Raw genomic sequence first — 15549 nt, forward strand, 5'->3', positions numbered from 1 at the left:
TGTGTGTGTGTGTGTGTGTGTACATTTTTCATTCTTAAAATTACACATAGCTTTATATATACGTGCCTGCGTATATATACAGCTGTCTCTTGGTATCTGAGAGGGATTGGTTCTAGAACCCCCACGGATATCAAAATCTGCAGATGCTCAAGTCACTTATATAAAATGGTGTAGTATTTACATAACCTGTACACATTCTCTCATATGCTTTATATCATCTCTAGATTACTCATAATACCTAATACAGTGTAAATGCTATGTAAATAGTTGTTATACTGTATTGTTTAGGGAATAATGACAAGGAAAAAGTCTATACATGTTCAGTACAGACAAAACCATCCTTTTTTTTGAATATTTTCAATCTATGGTTAAATTCATGAATGTGGCCCACAGATAGGGAAGGCTGACTGTATATGCATATACACAAACACAAACACACATATATACATATACATGGCTGGCTATATATAATATATATTATCACATATTCCTTTAACCATTTGATAAACCATTCAAAATATTAAAATTGGATTTATCAAGCACATATCATGATCACAAATGATGTGAAGCACTGATATCACGATACAAAAAGCACAATCTCAAAGAGCTCACAGGTTATCAAGGATGTAGGGAACAGTGACAGTAATTTAAATGAAGATGGTAACTGCTTGAAATTACAAACGAGTTCCAAGAATCATGATATAACTTCTTTTTGAAGACTTATTTAAATGATAATATTTGTCTGCATTTTTCCCAATTTATACCCTTAACTTTGTTAATGATGAATCTCATTTCTCCCCACCAGGGTAGAGGAAGGTCAGTCCTTCCCAGGAGAGTGTAGGACATGCTGAAAAAATTCTCTTTGTTCTTATACTAGCTATGGCCCTCTCCAGTAGAATTTTCAGGAGAGAAACCAAAGACAGAAAATATCCAGCACTGCCATTTTTAATTGCAGTTAAATATAACATACAATTGGCATTATTTCCCCTGTGGCCTACCCAGGACACCAGTAATTGCTTCTTCAAGTTGAAGAAATGCTAACATTGCATTTTACATCTTAAAAATCTGTACCCTGATTGCAATCTGAGAAACAGATGGCCCCAATGTTTCCCTTCAATTGGTACTATTTTGATTTATCTGGATGAAATCCTTCCTGTGGAACAGGCTAATAGCCTATTTCTTTAACAGAGAGGTAGCTTCCTTCTCAGATTTGTTTCTTTTATTTATTTTACAAATGTTAGGAAGAGAAACACTAATTTAATTTTTATATGTAAGTAGCCTAAATTTATTAAAACACCATGTAATATATCTTCTAAATGATTGGAATGGAGGAGAGACACACAGTTATATTAAAAAAGATCAAAATTAAATGAAACACCACACATCATTTAAGAAAAATGGAGAATTATAAAATAACAAAATGGCAAAGGCAAATTAACACAATGCTGCCAATTGTGTAAATGAAAGTAATAGGATAATATTATCAAGTTTTGGAAAGTCATTAAAGTAAATATAACCCAACTAAATGTTTAACCAAAAAAGAGAGACTTAAGAAAAAGCTTTCAATAGAAAAATAAGATAGTTACTCTTAATTGATCAAAAGTATAATTTAAAAAAGATCAAATTTAATTGAACCTGTTAAAGGCAAATTTCAAGACATCAATATTTATAAAGCAAAAATTGTACAAGATTTTAAGATTTAGAGAAAACTAAAAAGAAGCTTTAAAATACTTTACCTAGTATATGACCAATAAAGGTGATAAAAAATAAGAGTACAATTAAAGTAATTATTAATATGGTAGGCTTTAGCTCTACCATTTTGCTATCTGTTTTCTATATTTACCTGTTTACTTCATTTCTTTTTTCATTCTTTCTTGCATTATTTTCTATTAATCAAGTATTTTGTTACTACATTTTAATTTTGCTATTGGCTTTAACTATATTTGTGTGCATATTTTAAGTGAATGCCCTGTGCTTATAATATGCAACTTTAAATTATCACAGTCCAGAGTTAATATATTATAGTACCAGTTCATGTAAAATATAAGAACCATGTACCACTATAGTTACATTCACCCTTACTCCATCCTGTATACAGATTACATTTATATATCTTAACACCCACAACACAGTATTATCATTTTAACTTTCAATAATAATATGGCTTCAAAATACTGAAAGAAAAGATAAAAATATCATTTATATTAATATATTCCCTAAATTATTTTTTTGTTCACTATCTCTCTTTTCATTCAAGGTTCTAATTAAATGTATGTCAATAGAAACATATCTTAAGATGACCCAGTTATGGTATTAGCAGATAAAAACTTAAAGAACCAATGAAAATATGTTTAAGTAATTAAAAAGATGCTCATAATGAGTGAAAAGACAATGAATATAAGCAGAGAAATGAAAATTATAAAAAGAAACAAAGTAAAAACTGAGAAGAATTTTAAATGAAAAATTTAAAATAAAATTGGAATAAATGGCTTGTGAACTTGAGCTCAATAGAAATTACCCAATTTAAAAAACATAGGAAAATATGATTTTGAAAAAGGATTGACCTGTATAAAAATAAAAAGCATTCTCAAATAGGTGTAGTTATAGTCTAGAATGAGAAAAGAAAAGAGGAGAATGGAGAAAAAAATACATTAGAAGAAATGTGGGCTGAAAATCTCCAAAATTTTCTGAGACAATCTTTCTGTAAATCAAGAATTTGAGTAAATAGCAAACATAAAAATAAACAAACCAAAAAGAACCACCCTACACTTAGACACAAAAAATACTGAGAAAACCTTGAAAGTAAGCAGAGGGGGAAAAAGATGCATTAAATACACATGAATGATGATACAAGGAATGATAGAATTTTCTTCAAAAACAATGGAGACTAAAGGTAAAATATATTTTCTGATAAATGAAAGTTGGGAGAATTTGTTGAAATCACACCTCCATTATAGGAATGCTAAAGGAACTTCCTCAGGCTGAAGGAAAAGAGCCAAGGACTGAAACAGGAAGAACAAAAAGTAGAAATGGTAAATATATGGGTAAATACAAAAGACTATAGCATATCCTCTCAATTTGTTTAAAACCTACTTGCTGTAAAAAGGAAAATTGTAATCTATAGATGTCATATCATGTGTGAATATAAAGTATGAAAAGAAAAAGAAGGGTAAAGGAGTACTAAGTGAAACTACTCTGCCCAAAGTGTTTTACATTTTATATGAAACATACTATATCAACTCTAAGCAGACTGTCATAAATTAAAGATACATATTATAACCCACACAGAAACACCAAAACAAAAATACTTAGAAGTAGAGATAAAATGTAAATAAAAAAGTTAACAAAGAATACAAAAACAAAACAAAACAAACAAAAAAACATTAATCCAAAAGAATGAAGCGAAGCAGAGAAAGAGGAAAAAACTAAATGGGACAAACAGAAAAAGTAATAGCTAGGGCCGGGCGCGGTGGCTCACACCTGTAATCCTAGCTCTCTGGGAGGCCGAGGCAGGTGGATTGTTTGAGCTCAGGAGTTCGAAACCACCCTGAGCAAGAGCGAGGCCCCATCTCTACTAAAAATAGAAAGAAATTAATTGGACAACTAAAAATACATAGAAAAAATTAGCCGGGCATGGTGGTGCATGCCTGTAGTCCCAACTACTCGGGAGGCTGAGGCAGAAGGATCGCTTGAGCCCAGGAGTTTGCGGTTGCTGTGAGCTAGGATGACGCCACGACACTCTAGCCCAGGCAACACAGTGAGACTCTGTCTCAAAAAAAAAAAAGTTATAGCTAAATAGTAGGCATAAATCCAGTCATGTTAGTAAGCATATTTAATGTAAATGGACCAATGACTCCAAAAATGCAGTCAAACTGGATAAAAGTTTGAATGGTCAAACTGGATAAAAAGACACATCTATATGCCATCTACAATTGAAAAACTATGAAAACACAGATAGATTTAAAGTAAAAAAATAGAAAAAGATACACAAAACAAACTGTAAACATAAGAAAGCTAGTAACACTATTCCAATATCAGACAAAGTAGACATCAAGACAACAAATATTACCTAAGGTAAAGGGAGACATAACAAATTATCCAAATAAAAAATTCCTTAAAAGGTCATGATAGTCAAAAAAGTATCTTCAAATACATGAAGAACTGAGAGAACTAAAATTCAAAATTATAGGCAGAAAATTTTAACACTACTCTCTTAGTAACTTATAAAACAATAAAAAAATTCACTAAAGATTTAGAAAATCTAAACATTATCTTAAAAAATTCGAACAGACACCTTGAATTATTGATATTTACAGACCATTATACTCAATGACTGCTAAATACATAGTCATGTGCGTGTAGAACTTTCATCAAGAGAATCACATGCTAGACCGTAAGTCTCAAATTTGGAAAAGCTGAAATATTGCAGAGTACTTCTTTTACCACAATAAAATTAGAATTAGTAACAAGTTACCCAGAAAAGCCCCAAATATTTAGAAATTAAATACTTGACTTAAAAATAACTAATAGAGCAGATGGGTCTGAGAGAGGCCATGTTGGAGAGGTAGTGAAGGTACCTTGCTGAGACGGGATACAGCTGGCACAGAAGAGGGAGATACAGCTCCTCTGAAGACAAACAAAAAACATCTTTGGAAGTTTCTCTGCCAGAAAAATATCCTTGCACCAAGTTTATAATTGCTATAGAAAAAATGTTCACCCTGATGAGTAGAACTCTGTTGCCTTGTTTTATCTCTTCAGCCATTGTGGTATCTGGGCTCTGAATCTTAGCTTTTATTTTACACTGGTGGGTGTCTATTGAGTTGATCAGTATATAATGCAGGTCTGAGTACTTTCTACAGGAAAACCCATACTCTTAAATGCCCACATCCAAAAGACAGAAAGGTCACAAATCAACAATCTAATGAATCATCTCAAGGAACTGGAAAAGGAAGAGCAAAACAATCTCAAACCTGGCACAAGAAAAGAAATAACTAAAATCAGACCAGAATTAAATGAAATCAAGAACAAAGGAATTATACAGAAGATTAATGAAACAAAAAGTAGGTTCTTTGAAGAGATAAACAAAATTGACAGGCCTCTCACTAGATTAACCAGAAACAGAAAAGAAAGGACTCTAATAAGCTCAGTCAGAAATGAAAAAGGAGAAATCACAACTGATGTCACAGAAATACAAAACATAATGTCTGAATGCTATAAAAATCTCTATGCTCATAAACTATAAAACGTGGAAGAAATGGACAAATTTTTGGAAACATACAATCTCCCTAGGCACAATCAGGAAGAACTAGATCTCCTGAACAGACAATATCAAACACCCAAATTGAAGCAGCAAGAAAAAAACCTTCCAACAAAAAAACGTCCTGGACCAGATTGTTTCACACCCCAATTTTACAACATCTACAAAGAAGAACTGGTACCTATGCTGTAGAAATTATTTCATAACATCAAGAAGGAAGGAATCCTCCCCAACTAGTTCTATGAAGCCAATATCACCTTCATACTAAAGCCAGGAAAGGACACAACAAGAAAAGAAAACTACACATCAATTTCTCTTATGAATATAGATGCAAAAATTCTCAATAAGATCTTAGCAAACCGGAATTCAGCTGCACATCAAAAAAATGTTTTACCACAATCAAGTAGATTTCATCCCAGAGATGCAAGGATGGTTCAATATATGCAAATCTATAAATGTAATTAACCACATAAATAGAAGCAAAAACAAAGACCATATGTTCCTCTCAATAGATTAAGAAACAGCATTTGACAAAATACAGCACCTTTGTATGATAAGAATACTTAACAAAATAGGCATAGATGGGTTATAGGTCAAAATTATAAAGGCCATATATGACAAACCCACAACAAACATCATACAGAATGGGGAAAAATTGAAAGCATTCCTGCTTAGAACTTCAACCAGACATGATTGCCTACTATCACCATTTATAGTCAACATAGTGCTGGAAGTCCAAGCCAGAGCAATCAGGAAAGACAAGGAAATCAACTGTATCCAAATGGGAAAAAAAGATTTCAAACTATTGCTCTTTGCTGACTATATGATCTCGTATCTAAAAAACCCCAAAGATTCAATCAAGAGACTCTTGGAATTCATAAATAAATACAGCAAAGTCTCAAGTTACAAAATCAATGTATGCAAGTCAGTAGCTTTCATACACCAACAGTTAAGCTGAGAATCAAATCAAAGATGCGATATCTTTCACAATAGTAACAAAGAAAATAAAATACCTAGGAATATGTTTAACTAAGGTGAAAGACCTCTACAGGGAGAACTACAAACCATTGAGGACAGAAATTGCAGGGAATGTAAACAAATGGGAAAACAGATTATGCTCATAGATCAGCAGAATCAACACTGTGAAAATGTTTATACTACCCAAAGCGATTTATAGATTTAATGCAATCCCCATTAAAAGTCCAATGTCAGTTTTCGCAGATCTAGAAAAAATAGTTCTATGCTTCGTATGGATCCAGAAAAGATCCTGAATAGCCAATGCAACCTTACATAATAAGAACAAATTTGGAGGCATCAATTTACCATATTTCAAGCAATACTACAAGGATATAGTAACCAAAACAGCATGGTACTGGCACAAAAACAGAGACATTGATCTATGGATCAGAACAGAGAACCCAAATATGAAACCGTCCTCATATTGCCATCTGATCTTTGACAAAGCAGATAAAAACATATACTGGAGTAAAGAATCCCCATTCAAGAAAATGGTACTGGAAAAATTGGATAGCCACACGTAGAAGACTAAAACAGGATCTTCACTTCTCACCAGTCACAAAAATTAATTCTTGATCGATAACAGACTTAAACCTAAGGCATGAAACTATAAGAATTCTGGAAGAAAATCTCTTAGATATTGGCCTAGGCAAGGAATTTATGAAAAATACTCCAAAAGCAATAACAGCAACAACAAAAATAAATAAATGGGACCTGATCAAATTAAAAAAGCTCTGCACAGCCAAAGCCACAATCAATAGAGCAAATAGACAACCTACAGAATAGGATAAAATATTTGTATGCTATACATTTGACAAAGTGCTGATAACAAGTAGCTACAAAGAACTCAAGCATATCAGCAAGAAAAAAATCAAACAAACCCATTAAAAAGTGGGCAAAAGACTTGAACAGAAACTTTTCAAATAAAAATAGACTAATGGCCAATAAACACATAAAAAATGCTCAATATCTCTAATCATCAGGGAAATGCAAATCAAAACCAGAAAGAGATATCAGCTAATTCCAGTGAGAATGGCTCTTATCAAAAAGTTCCAGAACAACAGATTCTGACATGGAGGTGGAGAGAAAGGAACACTTATACACTGTTGGTGGGACTGCAAACTAGTACAACATCTATGGAAAGTAATATGGAGATACCTCAAAGAACTAAAAGTATAACTACCATTTGATCCAGCAATCCCACTACTGGGCATTTATCCAAAGGAAAAAAAGACATTTTAAAAACAAGACACTTGCATTCAAATGTTTATAGCAGCATAATTCGTGATCGCAAAAATGTCGAAACAACCCAAGTGTCCACCAGTACATGAGTGGATTAATAAAATGTAGTACATGTATACCAAGGAGCATTACTCAGCCATAAAAAATGGTGATCTACCATCTTTTTTAACAACTTGGATGGAACTGGAGACCATTCTTCTAAGTGAAGTATCACAAGAATGGAAAAACAAACACCACAAGTACTCAATGCTAAATTGGATCTAATTTATCAACACTTACATGCACATATGTAAGCAAAACTCAAGAGAAATCAAGCAGGTGGGAGGGGGTAGGATGGGATGGGTAAATTCACACCAGATGGTACAATGCACACTATCTGGGTGAAGGGCACACACATAACTTTGACTCAAACTGTACAAAAGCAAATTATGTAACCAAAAATGTATGTACCACCATAATATTGTGAAATAAAAAAAAGAATATCCAGCTCATAATGGGGGTCATTAAATATTATTATATATTTAAGAAGGCTAAAAAAATAACCAATAGGTCAAATTAAATCACAAAAAATAAACTATTTGAAATAAATGATAATTAAAACAATATATCAAAATTCACACAATCTATTAATAAAACATATAGCCAGAAACGGTTATATTAGAAAAGAATAAAGAACCATAAAGAGCTAGACCTATGATTCAACATTAAGAAGCTACCATAGAAGAGCATATTAAAACTAAGATAAGAATATAAAAAGAAATACAGATAAGATCAGAAATCAATAATATAGAGAACATACATAAGAGAAAATCAGCAAATCAATAACTGATTCTTTTCGATGAGAAACAAAACAAACAAAATATCTAGAAAAAGTGTTCTAAGAGAAAATATTACCTATATTAGTAGTGAAAAAAGTGAGATCTCTGTATATTTTACAGACACTATAAAGGTAATAAGGAAATATGGGTAATCAGGGTACTAAGAAAATATTAACTATACCGTAAATTCAACAAACCTGATAAAATGGACTAACTCCTTCAAAAAAAAAGTACTAATGCTGCCATTAGATGAAACATAAACTTTGAAAAATTCTATATTATTAAATAAATTCAAATTATTGTTAAAAATATCAAAAAGGGAAATTCCAGGCCCAGATCATTTCACTAATAAATTTTATCAAACATCCCAGAAAGAAATAAAGTTGATCCTTGAACAATATGAGTTTGAACTGCATGAGTCCACTTATACACAGATGTTTTTCAATAAATATAATGAAAAAATTTTTGTAGATTTGTGACAATTTGAAAAACCTTGCAGACAAACCAAGTAGCTTAGAAATACTGAGAAAATGTTTTAGAAAGTTAGATATGTCATGAATGCATAAAATACACATAGATACTAGCCTATTTTATCATTTAATACTATAAAATATACACAAACATATAATAAAAAGTTAAAATATATCAAATTTACACATACAAACACTTACATACCATATGTAACACCATTTTCAGTCAAGAGAAATGTAAACAAACACAAAGATGCAGTATTAAATTCTAATTACATCAAATTAACTGCAGTACATACTGTATTAATTTCACAGCTATCTCTTGTTGCTATTGTGGTGTACTTTAGTGTATCTGCTTAAAATGCTATGTGATGCTAGTCATCTCTATATGAGCAGTTCATCTCTCCAGTAAATTTCTTATCACAGTAAAAAGTGATCTCTGTCATGTATTTGTCATTTTCTCTAGCGCAATACCATAAACCTTAGCACCATGGGACTCATACAAAGTGTAACTAGTGATCTTGGAAGTGCTCCCAAGAAGTAGAAGAAATTCATGACCAAAAAAAGTTAAATTGATTGATATGTACTGGAGACTGAAGTCTGTAGCTGTGGTTGTCCACCATTTCAAGATAAATGGATCGGCATTAAAGACCATTGTAAAAGAAAAGGAAAAGAAAATTCATGAAGTTGTTGCTGAGGTTACACCAGCACTCACTGAAATCTTGCACTTTTTGCAAAATGCCTTTTTATCTCCTATTAAAAATGGAGGGTTTTTTTTGTGGGTGCATGATTGCTATAAGAAAGACACACCTATAGATTCTAATATGATGTAAGAAAAAGCTAAGTCATTATATGACAATTTAAAGGGAAAAGAAGATGAAGGATCTAGACCTGGAGAATTTAATGCCAGCAAGGGTTGGTTTGATAATTTTAGAAAGAGTTTGGCTTAAGAAATATCAAGATAACAGAAGCAGCTTCTCATGACCAAAAGGCAGCAGACAAGTAGACAGATACCCTTAAGAAAATCATTAAGGAGTAAATAACATCTGCTTGAACAGGTTTTTAATCAAATGCAAGTGCCCTATTATGGGGGAAAATGCCACAAAGGACATTTATTAGTAAGAATGAGAAGCGAACATTAGGGTTTGAGGCAGGAAGGGATAGCCTAATTCTACTGTTTTGTGAAAGTGCAGTTGGATTTATGATCAGGACTTCCTTTATCATAAAGCTGCTAATCCCCAAGTCTTGAAGGGAAGATAAGCCCCAGCTTCCAGGCTTTGGTTTGTACAACAAGAAGTCCTAGACAATAAGAACACTTTTTGTTTTTTCTGGATTGGTTTCATTGATGCTTTGTCCCTGAAGTCAGAAGTACCTTGCCAGGAAGGGAATATTTTTATAGTCCTTTTGATATCAGACCCCTGGCCACTCAGAACTCCATGAGTTCAACACTGAAGGCGTCAAAGTTACCTCAAGCACTATATCTCTAACTCAGTCTCTAGATTAGGGGTAATAAGGAGTTTTAATGCTAATTACACATGGTACTTTATGGAAAGTGTTGTCAACATTATGGAAGAGAACCCAGATAGAATATCATAAAGTCTGGAAGGATAACACCATTGAAGATACCCTCATTGTTACAGAAAAAGCTGTGAAAGCCATCAATCCCGATATGATAAATTCCTGCTAGAGAAAACTGTGTCCAGATGTTGTGCATGAATTCACAGGATTTACAACAGAGCCAATCAAGGATATCATGAAAGAGATTGAAAGAGATTGTGGATATGTCAAAAAAAGATGGGGGCTGAAGGGTTTCAAGATATGGATCTTGTAGAAATTAGAAAGCTAATAGACACCACAACAGAAGATGACTTGATAGAGGTGACTGCTTCTGAACCAATGCCAGACAATGAGAAAGAAGATATAGAAGCAGCAGAGCCAGAAACTAATTGACATTAGACAATCTGGCAGGAGGGTTCCGATTATTCAAGAGTGCTTTTTACTTCTTTTACAACATGACATCTTCTATGATATGAGCACTGAAAGTAAAGCAAACGGTGGAGGAAGGATTGATACTACAGAAACATTTTTAGAGAAACGAAAAATCAAAAAAGTCAGACGCAAATTATGATGTAATTCTATAAAGTTACGCCAAGTGTGGCTGCCTCTCCTGTCTCCCCTTCCACCTCCTAAACCTCTTCTGCCTCTGCCACCTCTAAGATGCAAGACCTCTCCCTCTTCCTTCTCAACCTACTCAACATGAAAATGAGGATGAAAACCTTTATGATGATCTACTTCCACTTAAAAAATAGTAAATGTATTTTCTCTGCTTTATGATTTTCTTATTAATATTTTCCCCCTCTAACTTACTTTATTGTAAGAATATAGTATATCATACGTATAACACACAAAACATGTGTTAACCAACTGTTTATGCTATTAGTAAGGCTTCCAGTCAACAGACGCTATTTGTAGGTAAGTTTTTGAGGAGTAAAAACTTATATGTGGATTTTTGACTGTGTGGGGGGTTCGCAACTCTAACTCAAGTATTGTTCAAGAGTCAACTGTACTAACAAAATAGAGGAAGAGAGGGCAACATTCAATATATTTGATGAAGCCAGATACCAAAATATGATAAAAATAATAAAAAAAAGAAAATCACAAGCTAATGATAATCATGGACATAGATGAAAAATCCTTAAATAACTAATAGAAAATTGAATACAGACATACATACAAAAAGTATATCTTCAATGGATGTTGAAATTAGATGAAAAAGAAAATATGCATATAGTCTCTAAGTATCTCCCCACAAAATATTAATTACATAGAAAAGATAAAAGTATCTTTGCAGTGGAGAAAACTGGCAGACACTACCTTACTCAAATGATCATATTTAATATCAGCAGAAATAAGACGTACTGGTATAATGTACCTCAGATATGATGCATTGAAAAGGGCACAGTATTATTGGTGTGTTATTTTTATCAAAGTAAATATCTAATCATAAGCAAATCATAATCTAATCATAAGCAAATATCAGACATATGCAAATTGAGTACCTTTTTATAAAATCGTTGTCTAGTATTTTTCAAATGTGCAATTTAATTAAATAGAAACACAGACTGACAGAACTCTTCCAGATTTGGAATTGGGGTGGGGGAAAAGGACACATGGCAAGTAAGTGTCACACAGGATCTTGAATTGGATCCTGGACTAGATACTAAGAACATTGGTAGGACAATTGGAAAAGTTTGAATATGGTCTTCAGATCAGTTAATAGTATTGTATCAACATTAACTTCCCAATTTAAATAATCATTCATATAACAGTGTTATAATGATGGTTATATTAAATGCTAACATTAGGAAAACTGGGTATAGAATGTACAGGAACTCTAATATTTTTGCAAATTTCCTATATGTCTAAAATTACTTCAAAATCACAAGTTAAAAGTTGGGAAAAAATAAACAAATTTTATGAAAGAAGATTTGTAACTGAATAACTTCATAAAAAAATTCTTTGCCTTATGAAGTGACCAAATTTCAAATTGAAGTCACAATAAATCCACTTTGCACCCACTTAAATGGATAAAATTTAAAAGAATGACAATTTCCAATGTTCGTAATAATGGACAGTAGCTGAAAATCTCAAGTATCACTGGTTAGGAAATGGAAAGTTTCCACCTCTTTAGAAGACTCTTCGAATTTTTCCCATAAAGGTAGGCAAAAATTTATCTTATGATCAAGCAATTACATTTTTAGGTAATTACATAAGAGATCTGCTATCATATTCAAATTTAGCTAAAAAGTGGAAACAACCCAGGTGTCCATCAACAAGAGAATGAATAAACAAATTATAGTATGCCCATTTAATGTGATATTACATTGTAATTAGGAAGAAAAAATTTTTAAAAACCTGTTGATATAGAGAATAGCAAGAATGAATCTCAATATCATTAAGATGAGTGGGAAAAGCCAGACACACGTATTGCAGGATTTCATTTACATAAATCTCAAGAATAGGCAAACTAATATATGATCATAGAAACCACAACATTATTTCCTATGAGAATTTGCTTGGTTGGAAAGAGGCAGTAGGGTAGGTTCTCAAATAATAAAAATATTCTCTCTTCTGATAAGGTAGTAGTTACTTTTAAGAAAATTCATTGAATTATACAATTAAGATTTTACACATTTACCTATGTAAATTTTACCTATGTAAAATATAAATTATTAAAAATAATAAGAAAGCTCCTCACATAGTGATATATAATAATCAGCTGGATATAGTAAAATATTTATATATTCATAAGTATGTAAAAGAAAGTTACAGAACAATATAAAAGTATGTGTGTGTCTATATGTATCTATACATACATTTTGGAATGTGGTGGGTAGGAGTGTGTGAGTGAAAGAGAGGAAAAGTAAAAATCTACTAACACTAGTTGTCTCCAGAATAGAGAAGCTAGGTGCTCAAGGAGGACAGAATTGAGAAGGCGAATTACCTACTACTGTTTTATAATATATACTATGATTTTAAAAATAAAATTTAAAAAATGCTTATGGGGAAAAAGAAATGTTATGCTTTCTCTAGCTTATTTGAAAATAATTTGAAAAATAAAGTAAATATGGCAAAATGCTGATAATCATGGATGCGTTCTGGTTCCTGGTATGTACAAGTTCACTGTTCTTTTTTCCTCTTATTCTGTAGTTTTACAACGTGTTTATAATAAAACATTCTACAAAATGTACAACAGAGCAAATCTTTCACTGCCAAAAACAAGTAAAAATAAATGGATTACACATGTTTAAGAATTTATTAGGAAAAGAAACAAAGAAATACAGAAAAATACATAAATAAATTAGAACATTAAAAAATTCATAAATTATACCAAAGATCTGATTGAGGGAGATGGGAGGGGAGGATTAGTGATGCTAAAAATCCACTAGTTAAAACTTATTCATTAAAAAAGACATGGCAGAAATAACCAAAACTGGAATGAAAATGGATACATAATTGAAACACAAGACATTTAATAGAATGATGAACACTTCGTGTAACTTCATACTAATATGTTTGAAAATATGCATGGATTGTGATTTACTAGGAGAAAACAAGTTAAATTTAAGACATAAAACATCAAACAAGTAATAACGGTAGAAAAAAGGGGAAAAAATTTCTAGATAGCCTGTCTTCAAATTCCAAATACCAAACACAAGGGAGAGTTCAGATGATTTCATTGATGTGTTTGTTCACTTAAACAATAACAATAATGCTAAAGCTTTATAACCCTTTCTAGAGCATGGAATAAAAAGGAAATCCTCAAAATTATTTTAACACACCAGAAAATCTGATATCAAAATATGACAAAAATAGCACAGTAAAGAAAATCACAGATCAATTCCAGTTAGTTGTATAGTGGCAAAAATTCCAAATCAAATTAAAATACCAATAATTCAGTAGTAAATTAAAAGTATAGGACTTTTTTAAAACCAAATGGGGTCTGTTCATTAAAGGAATAAGAGGAAATTTCAATAATAAAAAATTAATTATTTCACAGCGATAAAAGTTTAAGAAAAGAATAGTAAAATTATTTCTGCAAAAAGCATTTTATTACCTCTACCACCTGGTTTTGATTAAAATTCCTTAGAAAAACATAAAAGGTGGGAGACTTTCCTAACACAGCAGACAAAATATCTCAAACTTAATATTAGCATCTTACACATTGATGATTAAGACCACCCATATCAAAATAACTTACCTATTGGAAATAAGACCTGATACCACCCTCAGCAGAGTCTTGCACAGCAGCATATAACTGTAAATCAATCAACAAATTCAGTTTTCTCAGCTAGGCAAATAGCTTTTCCATCATTAATAGCATCTTTACATAGGCAAACAACTCACTTAGAGAATGGTTTATTATCAAGTCTCACATTAAGAACCTCATCTAGCTCTCCAACCAATCTTAAACTACTATGTAATGAATGTTGCCTGTTCCTAAACAATTCCTTGCTTAAACCACGGTATTCCAGGCCCCGAAGCCCTAATTCCTGCTATTGAAACACTACTGAACCCTGTCAAGGTGGTGTTTTCCCTTGCTGCAGCAAGTTTAATAAACATGGCATTGCTTGATCATAGCTCTTTCTGGTGGTCTTTTGGGGAAACAGACTAGCAACAATGTGCTGGTCAAACCAAAGAAGTATTCTATTAAAACCTGATTAAATGAAGGGTGGGTAATATTTCCACAATTGTTTAAGTGTTCTGAAAGTACCAGTCTGTGAACTTTATCAACATAGCTAAAATCAGGATCGAATGGAAGGGGGGAAATCAAAACTATCAATATTTGCAGAGGATTTAGTACATACTTATAAAAAAATCTGAAAAGTAGCAAGAAACAGTAAGGTGACCATTTACCCCCCCCAAAAAACACAAAACTTTTAGATATAAAAAATGAACAAGAAAATAAATTAAAAGAAAAACCTCTATCACCGAAGTGAAAATATTAACAGTAATTTAAATATTGAATTAAAAACACATACCTTGTCCTTGGATATGAAGATTTAATATTATTAAAAACCAACTCTCCGCTAAATTAATTTATTAAAGTTGATAAAGTTGATGAAATTGCAGTCTAAACTGTAATTTCTTCCAACAAGAAGACACACGAGACAGGAGGCAGAAGAAGAGACACACAGATCCACAGAACAAAAATGGAGCCAGTCACAGATGAGAATACAGCATA

Source organism: Propithecus coquereli, unplaced genomic scaffold, assembly GCF_000956105.1.
Source record: "Propithecus coquereli isolate 6110/MARCELLA unplaced genomic scaffold, Pcoq_1.0 Scaffold28, whole genome shotgun sequence".
Lineage (NCBI taxonomy): Eukaryota > Metazoa > Chordata > Mammalia > Primates > Indriidae > Propithecus > Propithecus coquereli.